General features: G+C 35.0%; 1 long non-coding RNA gene across 2 annotated transcripts in view; it reads right to left on the reverse strand.

The window, feature by feature from the left end:
• Positions 1 to 1,646: 1,646 nt before the first annotated feature.
• Positions 1,647 to 18,218, reverse strand: part of LOC141550921 (uncharacterized) — a 34,294-nt gene continuing 17,722 nt past the window's right edge. Inside the window, exon 4 of one of the 2 annotated variants that reach the window (XR_012484699.1) lies at positions 1,647 to 5,673. This is a non-coding gene — a long non-coding RNA (uncharacterized LOC141550921). Of the gene's footprint in view, positions 5,674 to 16,799; positions 18,057 to 18,218 lie in introns of those variants that run through there. The other variant, XR_012484700.1, reaches the window with a different exon arrangement.

Consider the following 18,218-nt stretch of genomic DNA (forward strand, 5'->3'; position numbering starts at 1 on the left):
GATTTTTTTTTTTTTTTACTTAGATTGGCTATATTTTATTTTTTGTTAATTTTTAAATTATAGCTTTTTTATTGACAAAACATGCATGGGTAATTTTTCAGCATTGACCCTTGCAAAAACTTCTGTTCCAACTTTTCCCCTCCTTCCCTCTACTCCTTCCCCTAGATAGCAGGTAGTCCCATACGTGTTAAATATGTTAAAGTATATGTTAAATACAATATATGTATACATATTTATACAGTTATTTTGCTGCACAAGAAAAATTGGATTTAGAAAGAAGGTAAAAATAACCTGGGAAGAAAAACAAAAATTCAAATAATAGCAAAAAGAGTGTAAATGCTATGTTGTGGTCCACACTCATTTCCCAGGGTTCTTTCGCTGGGTGTAGCTAGTTCTGTTCATCACTGATCAGTTGGAACTGATTTGGATTCTCTCATTGTTGAAGAGGGCCTAGTCCATCAAAATTGATCATCATATAGTATTGTTGTTGAAGGGTATAATGATTCCTGGTTCTGCTCATTTCACTTAGCAAGCTATGAGAGATATGGTTCATTGGGTAAAAAGGCTCAGAAAATTTGGCCTTTTTCTATCCCTCTTCTGCTTCTGATGTCCTTTGTAGCTACATACCACCTTGATTTCCTCTTAAAGAGGGATGGGTATCTAGTCATTTGAGATTGAACTTTATGAAAGCATATTGTCTTGTACTTTATTTCAATTGAGGAATTCTTTTGCTTTTTATGACTTTTATATTTCTCTTGATTTTGAGTGAATTGATGGATGCCTATGTAAATGTATCTGTTCCATCTATATGCATATTGTACAAATGAAGTCATTCATTATTTTCAATTTTTACAATTAGATGGGGCAGTTAGATGGCACAGTGGACAGAGCACTGGCTCTGGAGTCAGGAGGTACTGAGTTCAAATCTGCTCTCAGACTCTTAATACTTACTAGTTGAGTGACCCTAGGCAAGTCACTTAACCACAGTTGCCTCTCAAAAACAATCATTGTGGATTATTACTTGGTAGAGTATTTGGCACATAGGAGGCAGGGAAATCAGTGATCCCCTATTTACCCCCATCTTTACCTTCTGCACCAGTGTAGAGAAGCAGAAGAAAATGTCTATTCATACAAATGGCAGACATATACTGAATTGGTACTAAGTGTCAACTGCCTAGATCATTCCTCTCTAAGAGAGTACCATGTCTTAGGTGCCTAATAAAAAAGAGTTAGTGATTTAACAGCTAATAGTATTTCCATGAGACTCTAACTCTTTTATAAATGATGAAATGTGATATGGGAGTTACTACTATTATCATAGATATCAACACATGTTGATCAACAGTAAACTGTTCTATTTTCAGGTGGTATAGACTTCTAATTTTTGAATAATGCATTCCTAGCCCAAAGTACCTTTTCCTTATTACCCCATTTTTTTTCTTTTGTTTGTAACAATCAACGGAGGGAAATTGTAGAGTGTTTCATCCTCTAGGTCTTTCAAGGGTCAGTTTTGTGAAATATTTTCCAGGTTACAGTGTTTTCCTCACAATTATTATGCTGTTAGGAATATGGTACAAATAACACTGTCAACATATAATAAGATTATTATTATTACAAAACATACTCAAAACATATATTAGGTAGTATTCAGTGGTATTTATTTTTTAAGTCACAATGGAATTCTTGTTGCAAAGTACTCCATTCAGCTAAAAAATTAATGGATTTGTACATAACTTTGCACAATCTGGTTCATAAAGTATACTTGTAAAGAAAATAGAAAAGAAAATGTAGGAAATATTACAGTTTAGTTTACAATAAAGAATTCCCTTAATCAAAACAACAACAACAAAACCCCAACATAATTTAGGAATTCCTTTAACAAAATCATAATCTTCAAAGTTAAAAAGAATAAGTCAACATACTGTCCCATAGCTGATATTGCAATAGTGGTCTCCTCTCTTTAATATATGTGTGCTAAAGTAAGGACATGTAAGGTTTACAGCACTCTCTTCACTACAAGTCTGTTGAGTTAAGTTATTACTTAGACATTTCAGTTGTGTTCAATCCTTTATTTGAGGTTTTCTTGGTAAAGACACTGGAATGGTTTGTCATTCCTTCTCCAGCTCATTTTACAGATGAGGAAACTGAGGTAAAATGGGGTTAAGTGACTTACCAGGGTCAATAAGTGTCCAAGGCTTGAAATTGAATCAGGTCTTCTTGACTACCGGTATTATATTCACTGCACTCTATCTGCCCAGTGAGTTAGGTAGTACCACTGTAATGATGAAGGAACAATACAAGATAATGGCCCTAGAGCTGCAAGAAAACTCAGAGATCAGTGAGACCAATTTCACTTTTCATTAACGAAGTTAAATGATCTACTGAAATTTAGTAATTGGCAGAAATGGGATTCAGATCTGGGTCTTCTCATAATAAATTCTGTGGCCCTTCCATGACATCAATCCTCTATATTAAGCTTTTACTCTTCCTCCTCATTCTCACCTTACAACTGAAGGGAATAAATCACAAGGTTTATGATTGTTGTCATCAAAAATTCTTATTTAATTCTCTGGAGGAAGAAAACCCTGAAATCTGACTGATCAAGAAGGAAAATTCCCTACAGATTTCCCCTTATTCAGTTCAGCTCAACTGTATCCATATTATCTATTTAGTCTTGTCAAGTCTTATAGAACTGTTCATCAGATCTAGATTGAGGCTAAGAGGAAGGGAACTCTGGAGGAAGTCCTTGAAAACTGTCCTTATATATTTCAGGGTCAAGGGATTGGTAGGGAAGGGTGGTGAAGAACAAAAATTTGTTGTTATATGCTTAATCTGCTCTCTAAAAAGTCCAACAAATCTTTTAAGTTTAATTTTCATTATTAACATTTTCTCCATCATCTTCTTAAATCTAGGTAATCAATAAACATTAAATCAAGGGCTGATTTTTTTTTTTTTTTTTTTTTTAAGCCTTTTGCCAAATTGCTGAGGTGTAAATTCTCACTGAAAAATCTAACAATGGCTCTTAAGATCTTTTTGGAGCTGGCCTTGTACCCTTCTGGGATGTTAGAGCCTGTTATAGCTCAAACTTCACCCACTGAAACCTATGTTGCCTTAGGAGTTCAGACATGAGTTGCTCAATTCTGTGGTTTGAGATCTCCGGTTAGTCATGGAATTGTTTAGCTTTACTTGGGAATGGATGGCTGAGGTAGAAATAATAACCTCACTGACCTGCTTCTTCACAAAATAATTCCTTCCTCTTCTTATTCCTTTATGAAAAGCCCTGAAGAAGGAGGGGGAAAAAAAATCAATCTTCCAACTAAGGTTAGTCCTTTTAAATCCATATTCTGCTGTAATCAGAAATTGCCTTGCCACAAGCATCACGTGGGCTACTATCGCAAAGCAAACATGGCCCAATCTGGATAGCAAGAAGGACAACATTGTCCTTTAAAAGCTTTTAAATGCTGTTATATTTTTAAAACCACTTACTGAAGAGGTGAGCTATTTTCTACTCCTCCTTCCCCAGAAGCACAGCCATTAAGGTTACCTGGAAACCTGTTCAGGAAGCATGTGACAAATAGCTACTGTGCAATAGAAACATCTGGATGTGTCATTTAATAGAAGATTCTATCAGCAAAGTCATTTTTGACTGGTGGTGCAATGAGCAATCTTAACTAATTAGCTCAGTATACGGAAGTCTTGGCTCCTTCACATATATTCCCTATGTGCTTTTATTTCATATTCACACTCAGACTTTGACTCAGAGAGCATTTGGTTGGTATAGCTTGGAAATAAATGACACTAGTAGCTGGAATAGGTTAAAGAAATCACAGATTTAGAGCTAGAAAAGAACTGAGAGGCTATCAAGTCCAGTGCGCTAATTAATTTTTTTGCATGAGGCAATTGGGGTAAAGTGACTTGCCCAAAGTCACACAGCTAGGAAGTGTTAAGTATCTGAGGTCAGATTTGAACTGACTTCAGGGCTGGTGCTCTATCCACTATGCCATCTAGCTGCCCCTTAAAAATATTCTTATTTAAAGTTTTAAGTTCCAAATTCTATTCCTCCCTACCTCCCCTCCCCTCCTCCTTCCCTGAAACTAAGCAATCAAATATAGGCTATGCATATATAATTATGTAAAACAGTTCCATATTAGTCATTTTATATAAGACTTGAATCAAAGAGAGAAAAAAAAAACAAAAGAAAATGAAAAATAGTGTGCTTTAGTGTGCATTCAATCAATATCATTTCTTTCTCTAGAGACAGATAATATGCTTCATCATTATTCCTTTGGAATTATCTTGGATCCCAGTGCCTTCATTTTAAAGATGAGGAAACTAAGACAATCTGAAATTAAGTGATGTGTCCAGGGTCAATACAGGTAAGGAGTTTTTGAGAAAAGATTTAAATTCAGGGGGACCCAAAGGGGGATCCAAGCTGCCATATCAATAACTAGGCAAGGAGTAGAATAGGGACAGAAAAGATAAGATTTGATTCATATTCTTGGGGAGTTTACAATCTATTTTGGGGGACAAAACTAGCTCAATTATATCGAGCCCCTTGAGAATAACACAAACAAAATGTAAGCTGGTTAAAAATAATCTATCCTGAATTTAATAGAGGAATGTTAAGAAGGGTAACAGAAGGAAATGGTCAGTGAAGAGTCCAGGAGATAGAATTGAATCAAGTTCTCAAAGATACAATGGCTAGGAAAGGATGGCAGGAGGGATTACCAGAAGTGCTTGTGAAATCTTTGTGGCAGTATTTCTCCTTAATATTTTTAAGTGGTTTAACAAATTGTTTATTTAATGTTATTATTTGTTAAAATATTATTGGACTAGAGAAAAATAACCTTATCTATTTTATGGTCATTGTGAGGATTCAAATAAGATAATAATTGTATAATGCTTAACTCAGGGCCTGGCACATAGCAAATGCTATATAACTCTAAGTTATTCTTTTTCTTATTATTATCTATAAAATGAGGATAATAAAAGTACCTACTTCCTAGGGTTGTTGTGAGGATCAAATGAGATAATAATTGAATAGCTCATAGCTCTCTACCTAGCACATAAATATTAAATAAATGTTAGCCATTATTATTGTTGTTATGACTTGCTCTAATAAATATTATTATATAAATCTACTAATTAATTTATAATGGACAAATTATTTTTATTAAATTAATGGGAATTTATTCACTTAAGGGGAATTGCCAACTTTGCCCTTATAACCCTAGCTACAGAATTTGGAAAAAATACTCTGGCTTATATATTTTAATAAACTTCATCAAACCTGCTCCCAAATGTGTATTTCATATCCAACCACCACCCCACCTAATTCCAGATGAGATAATAATTGCATCAAAGGAGCAGAATCATGAGTCAGCTGTTTCACCATGCCTTGGCCACAGTGCCTTTCTTCACCATGGTTGCCTCGGCCACAGTAAGTGCTTCTGAGTCAGAAGTGCATCTCAACTTTGTCAGCAAGACAGCAAAAGCATAAAGATGTATATTACGCAGTTCTCAGAGGTTTTCTCAAGAAGAACTTTCTTCTTCCTTTATCTTCTCCCTCCAGCCCTATCTTCTTTTGTTTCAGTTCCTCCTTACAAAGAGCTCTTTGATCCATGCCCTTCTTCTCCAACTAGTCTTTGAACAGTCATGAAAAGTTAGTGGAACCTGAAGACAAAAAAAAAAAAAAAAGAGTACTACCTTAAATTTGCATAGCACCTTCCAGTTTACAATCACTTCCCTTTTTCACTTGATCCTCAGAATGGCCCTGGAAGGTAAACCAGGCAGCTCTTTCGTAGACCACAGGAACAAAAGTTTGGAAAGGACTTCTGGTAGCCATCTAGTCCAACCCCCTCATTTTTCAAGGGATATGAAGGCCAGTGGGTTGCCCAAAATCACATGGGTGATCAGCATCAGAAGCAGAATATAAATTCAGGGACTCAATTCCCTTGCACCCTGCCCTCTAAGAACAATTTAGTTAAGAGCAGCTAGCCATACAACCTAATGGGGTTGGGTCAGTTTATTCATGGTTGCTTTCCCACTCTGTATTCCATGCCATGCTCCATGAAAGTTTTTGGAATTTCCATTCTGATCTAATTCTACACACCAGTCATTACTGCTGTCAGTGGTATCCGAAAAGCAGCATGAGTCAGTCTACCATGGATACAAATAGTTAAGCAACCAGGGTGAATTATGCGCCAAAAATATAGACAGGAAGTTTCTCTTATGCAAAAACACTTCAGGAACAGAAGATGAGGAAATTATGAAAACCCGGGTGATGTAAACCTTGTTGTCTACTACATTCCATACTTTAAAATAGATAAAATTGGAGCTGAACAGAAAATAGTGAACTTCTTGAAGGGAAAGAAATACAGAGAAATGTTTCACTGCTTACTTTCTTACTTTACTGCTCCATGCCTCCAATTCACCCCCTTTCCTTTTTTTTTTTTTTTTTTTTTTTTGCAATGCCAGTTTGATATCAATAACTCACTAAGGGAGGAAATGTCTCATAATTGACCAGTGGAAACAAAACTTTCTACTGGGTAGAGTAATGTTGTTCATTCGTTACAGTTATGTCTGACTCTTGGTGACACCATTTGGGGTTTTCTTGGCAAGCGTACTGGAGTAGTTTGCCATTTCCTTCTCTAACTCATTTTTACATATGAGGAAACTAAAACAAACAGGGTTAAGGACACAGCTAATAAGTGCTTGAGTTCAGATTTGAACTCAAATCTTCCTGGCCCAACACACTGGAGCCACCTAGCCCAGGTAGAGTGGTAGGTACATGGAAAAGCAGGAAATGGAGGGCTCTAGACTTGTTTCCCTTTTTTGACTCTGAACTAGGCACTGATGTTTAATCTTCCTATAAATTAAAGAGCTTGGAAGAAGATGTTAAGAAACCTCATGCTCCCTATCCTCACTTTATTTATTATCATTGGAATAAATTATCTTGATGAGATTGGGGTAGCAAACATGTGACCAATTCACAATGCCCATAGTCTTTGCTAAAAGGTAGGATTATTTAGGAGAAGCCTTTATAGACAAAATAAAGAGGTAAAATAGGCACCCAAGTGGCCATTATGAAATAGAATTGGGAGAGCAATAAGGTTACCAAGGAAAGTAGTCTGGAAAATCCCATTAAAAGAATATGCCATGAAGCCGGAGTATACCATTGACTGGCAGATTAGATCCATAGAAGAATTTAGCAGAATGACCAGTTAACCAGTAAAGAGAAAGACATCATTAAGGGAAAGACTCTTTGAAGGAGAGAATGAGAGAGAGCACTTCATAGCAGGTTTAATCCTGAAAAGGACTTATCAAAGATCTTACTCATAAGCTCATCTTTTATAGGGGAAATACCACCTTAGAGATTTCTCAGGGAAGGAGGGAAGTGCCAGGGAGCTCAAGAGGGAGGGATCAAAGAGGCGCCAGATGGAATGTACCTGGCAGACTAGGTCCTAGACTTGTCTAAAAGATATGCTAATCAATAACTCAGTTTGTTTAAAGATGTCCAGAAGTTTGAAGGATAGATAATGGAGATTGATAAAGAGTTCCATCTTACAAATCACTCTACACAAACAGGATGATCTGGAACTTGGTTATGCCTGAGAATAATAGGTTGGGCTTCTTCCTGACAAAGGAAAAGAGGAAGCTCATAGTCCAAATCAATATGATCTCTTAGAAAAATTACAAGGTCAATTGAGGAAATTTTGTGTTGTGATAGAGCATAAAACCAGACATCATAAAATCCTGGCTCCAAATTACAATACTAACTTTAAGGAAGTAATTTAACCTTTTTGTATGTTTTCCCATCTGTAAAATGGGGCTAATAATTCATGTTTATCTACTACTTTTTTCTTTTCACAATTTTCTTTTTTTATTAAAGAATTTATTTTCTCTGTTTCTACAGAATGTTGTATTCTGTAATTTTTAAAATCTCAATCTGCAATTCCATTATTGTAATTTATTTTAGTGGGCAGCAGATAGAGTGCTAAGCTGGAGTCAGAAACATTGTCCTTGAGTTCAAATCCAGTCTCATATATGTCCTACCTTTGTGACCCTGGACAAGTCACTTAACCCCTTTTGCCTCAATTTCCTCATCTATAAAATGAACTGGAAAAAGAAATGGCAAATCATTCTAGTATCTCTGCCAAGAAAACCCCAAAACTGGGTCACTGAATTAGATACGACTAAAGAACAATTTATTTTATTGGGTTTTGAAACTTCTCTTATTTTACTTTCTCAAAAATAAATTCACGGGACAAAAAGTTCCTGTGAAAATAAATTTAAAGCTTAAAAAAAAAATACCACCATAAAACACCAGGATAAAACTGGATTAATACAGTTTCTTACCTATCTAAATACTAGGCATGTTTCCCTCCCAAGCAAAACCCTCACGTGGAAACCAAGCTAGAGATAGCACATCCCTGAGGCAGTTCATTCCTAATTTACAGATTCAGGAAGGTGGGGGTAAGAAGAAGCAGACCTGTGATTTTGCATGTGTGTGGTTGAAAAAGGAGTACTTGCTGTAAAAAATATCTCTATGTAGATCAGCTACTTTTCTATAATTTAAAATCTTAGGGAGTTGCCTGAAAATAATAAGAAGGAAATTTGACTATGTTTAAGCAAGTAGCATATGGAAGAGCCAAGACTTGAATTCAGGTCTTTCTGATACCAGTACCTGGCCCTCAAACCACTATAGCTTTGACCTCTAATTTTACTGATAAGAAACATAAAAGCGCTTTTTGATTTTGGGTTTGTTTGTTTGTTTCTTTCTTTCTTTTGAGGAAATTGAGATTAACTGACTTGTTTAGGGTGATATGGCTAATAATTATCTGAGGCTGGATTTGAACTCAGATACTCCCATAACCAAATCAATATTCTATCCACTGTGCCACCTAGTGGTACTTTTAAAAGTACAAGTAAGATTTTAGTTAAGATGGTAGCTTTAAGAGGTAACAGAGGAGCCCAAGTTGTCTCTTTAGGAGTTTAAAGCAGTGTCCTCCTTAAGGTTGGTAACAATACCAATGGTACACTACGTTGATGTCCAAGGAATTCCAAGAAAAAGATGCAATACATTCCTCCCCTAAACCCAGGTCTACACAAAAAAAGAGAGCCAGAAATTGCAGCTACTGGAAGTAAAGGTTCTTGGCAGAAAAATCATCAAGAACACAGGTAAACCAGGCTAACTAGAAAGCGTTAAGGAGGGAGGAAAAGATCTTCGCTGTACCTTAACCAAGGAGTTGGAAACTTATGGTAGTACACTGATTAGGAAAACTCCAGAAGGAAGAGAAGTTGGAAGTTAAACCCAACTGGAAATGACCTAGAGATTTGTCCTAGAGAATGTCCTAGCTGAAGACCTACCATTTCAATCAGGGATGTCCTGGGGCCAAGAGGGTAAAAAGTAGCGATACCCCAGTGGGGTACACTAAAGGGAATCAAGAAAAGCAGCTCTGACTAGTGATACTAAAATCTGTCAGTAATCTGAACATAGATATACCGGAGGAGCTGGAAGCCAGTATCAGAATTTCAAGAATTAGGTATTTTGAACAAATTGGACCTTACTACCCCACTTAAGATTTTGGAAATGAATTTAATTCATTCTTGGCACAAAGTCCCAAATTAGAAACTGAGGAATAGTTGACCTATCAGATTGATGGAGAAGGGAAGAATTTATGACCAAACAAGAGAAAGAGAACATGAAATACAAAATGGATAAATTTGATTCCATTAAATTGCAAAGTTTTTGTACAAATAAAGCCAATACAACCAAGATTAGAAAGAAAGCAGAAAACTGGGAAATAATTTTTACAGCCAAAATTTTTGATAAAGGCCTCATTTCTAAAATAGAAAACTGAGCCAAATTTATAAAAATATAAGTTATTTTCTGAGCTACCACTACACACCTCTCAGATTGGCTAGCATGCCAGGAAAAGATAATGATGAATGTTGGAGGGGATGTGGGAAAACTGGGACACTGATACATTGTTGGTGGAATTGTGAATGCATCCAACCATTCTGGACACCAATTTGGAACTATGCTCAAAGTAATAACACTGCTGGGAAAATTGAAAATTAGTATAGCAGAAACTAGGCTTAATACCATACACCAAGATAAAATCAAAATGGGTTCATGATCTAGGGATAAAGAATTGAAATTATAAATAAATTAGAAGAACATAGCATAGTTTACCTCTCAGATTTGTGGAGGAGGAAGGAATTTATGACCAAAAGAGAACTAGAGATCATTATTGATCACAAAATAGAAAATTTTGATTATATCAAGTTAAAAAGCCTTTGTACAAAGAAAACTAATGCAAATAAGATTAGAAGGGAAGCAATAAACTGGGAAAACATTTTTACAATTAAAAGTTCTGACAAAAGCCTCGTTTCTAAAATATTTAGAGAATTGACCCTAATTTATAAGAAATCAAGCCATTCTCCAATAGTCAAAGGATATGAACAGACAATTTTCAGATGACGAAATTGAAACTATTTCTACTCATATGAAAGGGTGTTCCAAATCACTATAGATCAGAGAAATTCAAATTAAGACAACTCTGAGATATCACTACACACCTGTCAGATTGGCTAAGATGACCGGAACAAATAATGATGAATGTTGGAGGGGATGAGGGGAAAACTGATACATTGTTAGTGAAACTGTGAACAGATCCAACCATTCTGGAGAGCAATTTAGAACTATACTCAAAAGTTATCAAACTGTGCATACCCTTTGATCCAGTAGTGCTACTACTGGGCTTATATCCCAAAGAGATCTTAAGGAAGGGAAAGGGATCTGTATGTGTAAGAATGTTTGTGGCAGCTCTCTTTGCAGTAGCTAGAAACTGGAAAATGAATGGATGCCCATCAATTGGAGAATGGTTGGGTAAATTGTAGTATATGAATGTTATGGAATATTATTGTTCTGTAAGAAATGACCAGCAGGATGCATACAGAGAGGCTTGGAAAGACTTACATGAACTGATGTTGAGTGAAATGAGCAGACCCAGGAGATCATTATACACTTCAACAATGATATTATAGGACTCTTTTCAACAATGAGATGAACCAAATCAGTTCCAATAGAGCAGTAATGAACTACTGTGTACAATGATCCTCCTGGTTCTGCTCATTTCACTAAGCATCAGTTCATGTTTTCCAGAAACCAGTCTGCTCATCATTTTTTATAGAAGAATAGTAATCCATTACATTCACAGACCTCAATATGTTCCATCATTCCCTAATTGATGGACACCCCTTGATTTTCAATTCTTTGCTACCACAAAGAGAGCTGCTTTAAACATTTTGTCTTTTTTCATTTTTTATGATCTCTTTGGAATACAGACTTGGTAGTGATATTGCTAGTTCAAAGGGTATGCACAATTTTATAGTTCTTTGGACACAGTTCCAAATTATTCTCCAGAATGGTTGAATCTGTTCACAACTCCACCAATAGTGGTTCCAATTTTCCCACATCCTCTCTAACATTTATCATTTTCCTTTTCTGTCATATTAGCCAATCTGATGGGTGTGAGGTAGCATTTCAGAATTGTTTTAATTTCCATTTTTCTAATAAGTAGTGATTTAAAGCATTTTTTTCATATGATTATAGAGGGCTTTAATTTCCTCATCTGAAAACTGTTATTTTATATACATTGATCATTTATCAATTGGGGAATGACTTATATTCTTTTCTCCCCCCCCCCCCCCAGTTTAAATAATGAAGAGAACCAGCTACACCCAGGAAAGAACCATGGGAAATTAATGTGGACCACAACATAGCATTTCCATTCCTTCTGTTTTTGTCCACTTGTATTTTTGTTTCCCTTCTCAGGTTATTTTTACTTTATTTCTAAGTCCAATTTTTCTTGTGCTGCAAGATAACTGCATAAATATGTGTACATATATTGTATTTAACATATACTTTAACATATTTAACATGTATTGGTCTAACTGCCATCTAGGGGAGGGTGTGGGGGGAAAGAGGGGAAAAGTTGGAACAGGAGGTTTTACAAGGGTCAATGCTGAAAAATTATCTATGCATATATCTTGTAAATAAAAAGCTATTAAAAATAAATAAATAAACTGGGGGGGGGAGAAAAGAATATAAGTCATTCCCCAATTCTGAAATGCTACCTCACACCCATCAGATTGGCTAATATGACAGAAAAGGAAAATGATAAATGTTAGAGAGGATGTGGGAAAATTGGAACCACTATTGGTGGAGTTGTGAACAGATTCAACCATTCTGGAGAATAATTTGGAACTGTGTCCAAAGAACTATAAAATTGTGCATACCCTTTGAACTAGCAATATCACTACCAAGTCTGTATTCCAAAGAGATCATAAAAAATGAAAAAAGACAAAATGTTTAAAGCAGCTCTCTTTGTGGTAGCAAAGAATTGAAAATCAAGGGGTGTCCATCAATTAGGGAATGATGGAACATATTGAGGTCTGTGAATGTAATGGATTACTATTCTTCTATAAAAAATGATGAGCAGACTGGTTTCTGGAAAACATGAACTGATGCTTAGTGAAATGAACAGAACCAGGAGGATCATTGTACACAGTAATAGTAACACTGTATGGATGATCAACTTTGATAGACTTATCTTTTCTCAGCAATACAAAGTTCTAAGACAATTCCAAAAGATTCATGTTGGAAAATATTATCCACACCCAGAGAAAGAACTTTGGAGTATGAATGCAGATCAAAGTGAGAGTGAAATAGACCCCAGCAAAAAGATCTCTTGTCTAGAATAGCTTCTTGGGCCATAAGAAGAGGCTTTAACCTGAGAGAGCCTAATTTACTCCAAACAATTAGGAAACCTAGCTTCTTCTAGAGGCAAGCCCAGTGAAATTCTGATAAGATTATCCCATCCCTAGATGGACCTTTTGTTCTTAAGTAAGCCTTTTGTTATCTTTAAGTAGACTTTCATTGCTGTAGGCCCGGGGTTGAATTCCTTGCATTTCTTTGATGACAAAAATTATCATGATTTTACTGTTAACTGAATCAGAAGACCAAGTTATGATGTCAACCTGAGATTATTTTTTTCCTATAAAAGAACCTAATTACCCACTTTTTTGCTAATTCATTTTAAGGTTAGTCTGCTTATTAAGTGGTGCAATAGCTAACTTCTTCTGAATTTAGCCTTAGTTATGGAATCACTAGTTCATTAGAACTCATCCCCACCTTATGGCATATTCCCCCTTATTAATGGTAAATTTTGCTAGGGAACTTAGTCTAGGTCATTGTCCTTGTTAATCACTAAAACTCCCTTTTGGAATTTAGCCCACCAATTAATAGTGTAATAACCAAATCTTTGTCTCTTTATTTGGAGGTAATCTAAATTTACAAATATTCTTTTGTTATACCTTGCAACACCAGCTCAAAACCACAATATAATTTTTAGGTCCAATCCCCAAATTCCCATAGAATCATACTTGTAATGTTCTTCTCTAAAATGCAATGTTCTCTGGGAGCAAATTTCTTGGGGGGCTTCTGGAGGCAGCTTTAGTTTCAGTTCAGTTTCAACAATCACCTCAAATGCAGCCAGGAGTTAAAGTCCAAATCCTTTATTGTCTCTTCCAAAATCTTATCTCCTTTACTTGGGGCTCGACTACTTTTCTTGAGGCCTTCTGAATCTTGGTTTCAGTGTTCTCCAGCCACCACTTCTCTGTCTTCCTTCTTTCTGCCTGACTTGTGAATCTCCTCAACTGAATCCTGACTCTGAATCTCCTGAAGTCCCCATCCAGCACAATGGTGGAAGTTGGAATGAATCTGACTCCATTTTTTCTAGAGTGGGCTTCTTCTTATATGTGCTCTCTCTAATGTGTGAACTCCTTTAAAGGTGTGGACTAAGTACATAAGCATTAGCACCTTGTTTCAAGTTCTGTCCCATAACATCTCCAGCTTTTTTTTGATTTAGAACATAGGATGGTCATGACCTTCCTGACTTCTCAAGGAGGTGAGAACCCCAAAAAAGAAGGTGATAGTGCCTTCCCTGACTGCTCAAAAAAGAAGTGAAAACACCATAAAAAGAAGGTGGTCACACCCTCCCTGACTTCTCAGGAAGGAAATAGGAAATCAAATCATATTAGCGCATTTCTGAAGGGGCTCACTCTTAAAACAGGTATACATAAAGCCATCAATATGGGAAGTATTACATATAATTACATAAATTACATAAGCATATAGCAATATAACACAAGCTAGAAGTGATATAACAAATAACATCAATTGTGAGGATTTATACATGTCCATAAGTCCTAGAAATAGTCCAAAAGGAATCTATTAATTCATGTGCCAGGAATCCAATAATTCCTGCAAGTTTTGAAGTCCTGCAATAGTCTCATCTTGGGTTAGGTATCCAATGATTCCTGCTGGCTTTCAAGTCCTGCAACAGTCTCATTATCAGCTATGCTCATTCAGTGTCAGATGTTTCTTAGGTCTCCTTTGTTTTGAGATTTTCTTCTTTTCTCTGATGGACATGGTGAAAATGGCTCATTGGCACCCATCTGATTCCTTCTCATCTGTGGAGATACAAGCAAACCCTCCCCCTCCAACCAGTTAACCTATCTGGTCCCTTCCATTCACCACTTTCTGGATCTCTCCACATCACCTGGCTATTATCTAAAGATAGTGGAGCTGCTTGTACTGGACATTGCCCTTCTGATGGGTTATAAAACCTGTCTGCTGGAGCCAGTGCATTTTTATCAAAAAATTTAAAATTAATGGTATAGAGATCTACATTTAGAAGTTCTCTAGGGTTACCCATGGCTCCCAATTTCTTTTGTTTTTGGAGGAGCATATTAATGTCTCTGTTTCTTCTCTCTACTATTGCCTGACCTTGAGGATTAAGAGTTATTCCAGTGGTGTGTAAAATCTTATGCTGTGCACAAAAGTGTGCAAAATGTTTAGAAGTATATGCAGATCCATTGTCTGTTTTTATTGCTTGTGGCACACCCATAATTGTAAATGCTTGGATAAGGAATTCAGTGACCACTTGGGCTGTTTCTTTTTTTTTTTTTTTTTAATTTTATAATTATAAGATTTTTTTTGACAGTATATATGCATGAGTAATTTTTTAAAATAACATTATCCCTTGTATTCATTTTTCGAAATTTTCCCCTCTCTCCCTCTACTCCCCACCCTAGATGACAAGCAATCCCATACATTTTACATGTGTTACAGTATAACCTAGATTCAATATATGTGTGTAAATCCAATTTTCTTGTTGCACGTTAAGTATTAGATTCTGAAGGTTTAAGTAACCTGAGTAGATAGACAGTAACAATTTACATTCACTTCCCAGTGTTCCTTCTCTGGGTGTAGTTGTTTCTGTCCATCATTGATCAACTGGAAGTGAGTTGGATCTTCTTTATGTTGAAGATATCCACTTCCATCAGAATCCATCTTCATACAGCATTGAAGTGTACAGAGATCTTCTGGTTCTATTCATTTCACTCAGCATCAGTTCATATAAGTCTCTTCAAACCTTTCTGAATTCATCCTGCTGGTCATTTCTTATAGAGCAATAATACTCCATAACCTTCATATACCATAATTTATCCAACCATTCTCCAATTGATGGACATCCATTCATCTTCCAGTTTCTATTTGGGCTGTCTCTTTTGCTGCTAGTATTGCAAAAGTGAATCCTGAAAAGGTATCTACCACAACGTGAATAAAAGACAGATGACCAAAAGATTTATAATGGGTCACATCCATTTACCAGATTTCATTGGATCTCAACCATGAGGGTTCTTCCCTGGAGGGAGGGTAGGAGCGTGGAAAGGAAGGCAAGCTGTACAGCTTTTTACTATGTTCTTATATATACTCTCTCTAATGTGTGAACTAAGTACATAAGCATTAGCACTTTGTTTCAAGTTCTGGCCCATAACACATATTATTTTCATTTTTTGGTTATTTTTCTTTCTCATGGTTTTCCCCTTTTGGTCTGATTCTTCTTTTACAACATGATTAGTGTGGAAATATGTTTAATATGATTGTACATGGACAGCCTATATTAGACTGTCATGTGAAGGAGGAGGGAAGGGAGGCAGGGAGAAAAATTGCAAATTAAAATATTATAAAAGTCAAAAACTGAAAAACAAATTTTTAAAAGATGTTTGCTGAAAGTAAAATAGATAATTCTAATTACATAAAATTCAAAGTTTTTGTACAGACAAAATCAATACATCCAAAATTATATTTAAAAATTGGGAATGGAGGGGAGGAATCTCTGCAACAAGTTTCTCTGATATCGGTTATCAAATAGTAGCAATAATATGACAACAAAATTGGCAATCTTGGTTCCAAATTATTAGTTGGGACATGTAGTTTTTATTAGTTGGGCAACATAGTTTCTAATAATTTTCTTTATTTCCTTTTTATTTAATGTGAATTCTTCAGATTCTAGGGTTGGATAGAGCACCAGACTAACTCTTAACTAATGTTGCCAGTTTTGTAGTCTACTATTTGATAACATATAAAATCAATGTATATTTATAAAAATACATAAAATTCCCAAATTAGAAGCATAGGGAAAAGTAATTGAACAAGCCATAAATAAATTCCCAAGGGAAATTAAAAAAAAAAAAACAAAACCCACCAAACCCAGAATCAGGATTTATATGTGAATGCTATCAAAAATTCAAATAATAATAAATCTAGTATTATATAAACTACAAAAATATAAAAATAAAGGATCCTACCAAATTCTTTCCATACATTGTCTTGCTATCTAAACTAAAGATAGAAAAATCAAAGAAAGAAAACTATAGCCCAATATCTCTAATGACTGTTGACAGAAAAATAACAAACAAAAATTTTATCAAAGAGATTTTATAGCAGATTAAAGATTACGTACTATAATCAAGTTAAATTTATACTAAGGATGAAGGATTTATTTGGTATTAGGAAAACTTAACTGTGTTTGTGTAAATCTCTTATTTCCTGTCCCAACCAACTCTTTTACTTTACTTCTATTAACTTGTCTTGCTATTATTTAACCTCCCTGCCGCTGGACCCCTCATCTGACCATGGATTTCTTCTTTATTTTCTCTCCTAACCTTTTCCCCTCTCTCTTTATCCCATTGCCATTAATCTTCTTACTTTATCTTACTCCCATTAATTCACATACCCTTCTATACCCTATCTTATCCTTTTCCCTCCCCCCTTATTTTTTAATAGATTTTGGAGAGTGTTATACCTCAGTCTTTATTTTGGCTACTCAATTATTAATGTCAGTCTTAGACATTTGATTTACATTCCCATGTATAGAACATAAAGTTTTCCATTTTGAGTCCCTTTAAATTAGTCTTTGATGTTAAATTTTCTGTTAAGTTCAGTTTTGTTTGAGAAAATCCTTAATATCTTACAGTTCATTAAATGTTTTTATTTTCATTCAATATTATATTTAATTTAAATATACTATGTTTTTGACCACACCCCCCCTTTTTTTTTTATTGTTGGTATAGTATTCTAGTAATGCAGTTTTTTATTATAGCCACTGAAAAATCTTGTGTTAAGTCTAATTGTAGCTTCAGCAAATTTGAATTGGTTTTGTTATTGTCATTGTGGTTTATAAAATCTTCTCTTTGATCTGGAGGTTTTAAAATTTGGCAATAATATTTCTATGTGTTTTCCTCGTAGGATCTCTTTGAGGTAATGATCTGTGTTTATTTATTTATTTATTTCTTCTTTCCTCTTTCATTCCATTATTTCAGGACAATTTTTAAATTTATTTCTTGTATTTTTGTATCAAGGTTCTTTTTTTTTTGGATATAGCTTTCAGATAGTCTCATTATTCTTATTTTTTCTTCTTGAACAATTCTCCAGAACTATTGTTTTTCTTATGTTTCACTTTCTTTTTATTTTCATTTTTTAATATTTTGTTTTATTATTTAATGGTCTTTTATAACTCATTGGCTTCCCCTTGCTCAATTCTAATTTTCAAAGAGCTGTTTTCATCTTTTAAGATTCCTTATCTCCTTTTCTACTTGGTTGACTTTTTTTTTCATGATCTTGTTTTTCTTGGATTGTCCTTTAAAAAAAAAAAAAAAAAAAATATATATATATATATATATATATATATATATGTTTTTCCTTAATCTCATTTGATTTTTAAAGTCTTTTTTGAGTTCTTTTATAAATTCTTTTAGGGTAGATAATCATTTAACATTACTCTTTGGTATAGGAAAGGCTT

This window comes from Sminthopsis crassicaudata, chromosome 1 (assembly GCF_048593235.1).
Source record: "Sminthopsis crassicaudata isolate SCR6 chromosome 1, ASM4859323v1, whole genome shotgun sequence".
In the NCBI taxonomy this organism is placed as follows: Eukaryota; Metazoa; Chordata; class Mammalia; order Dasyuromorphia; family Dasyuridae; genus Sminthopsis; species Sminthopsis crassicaudata.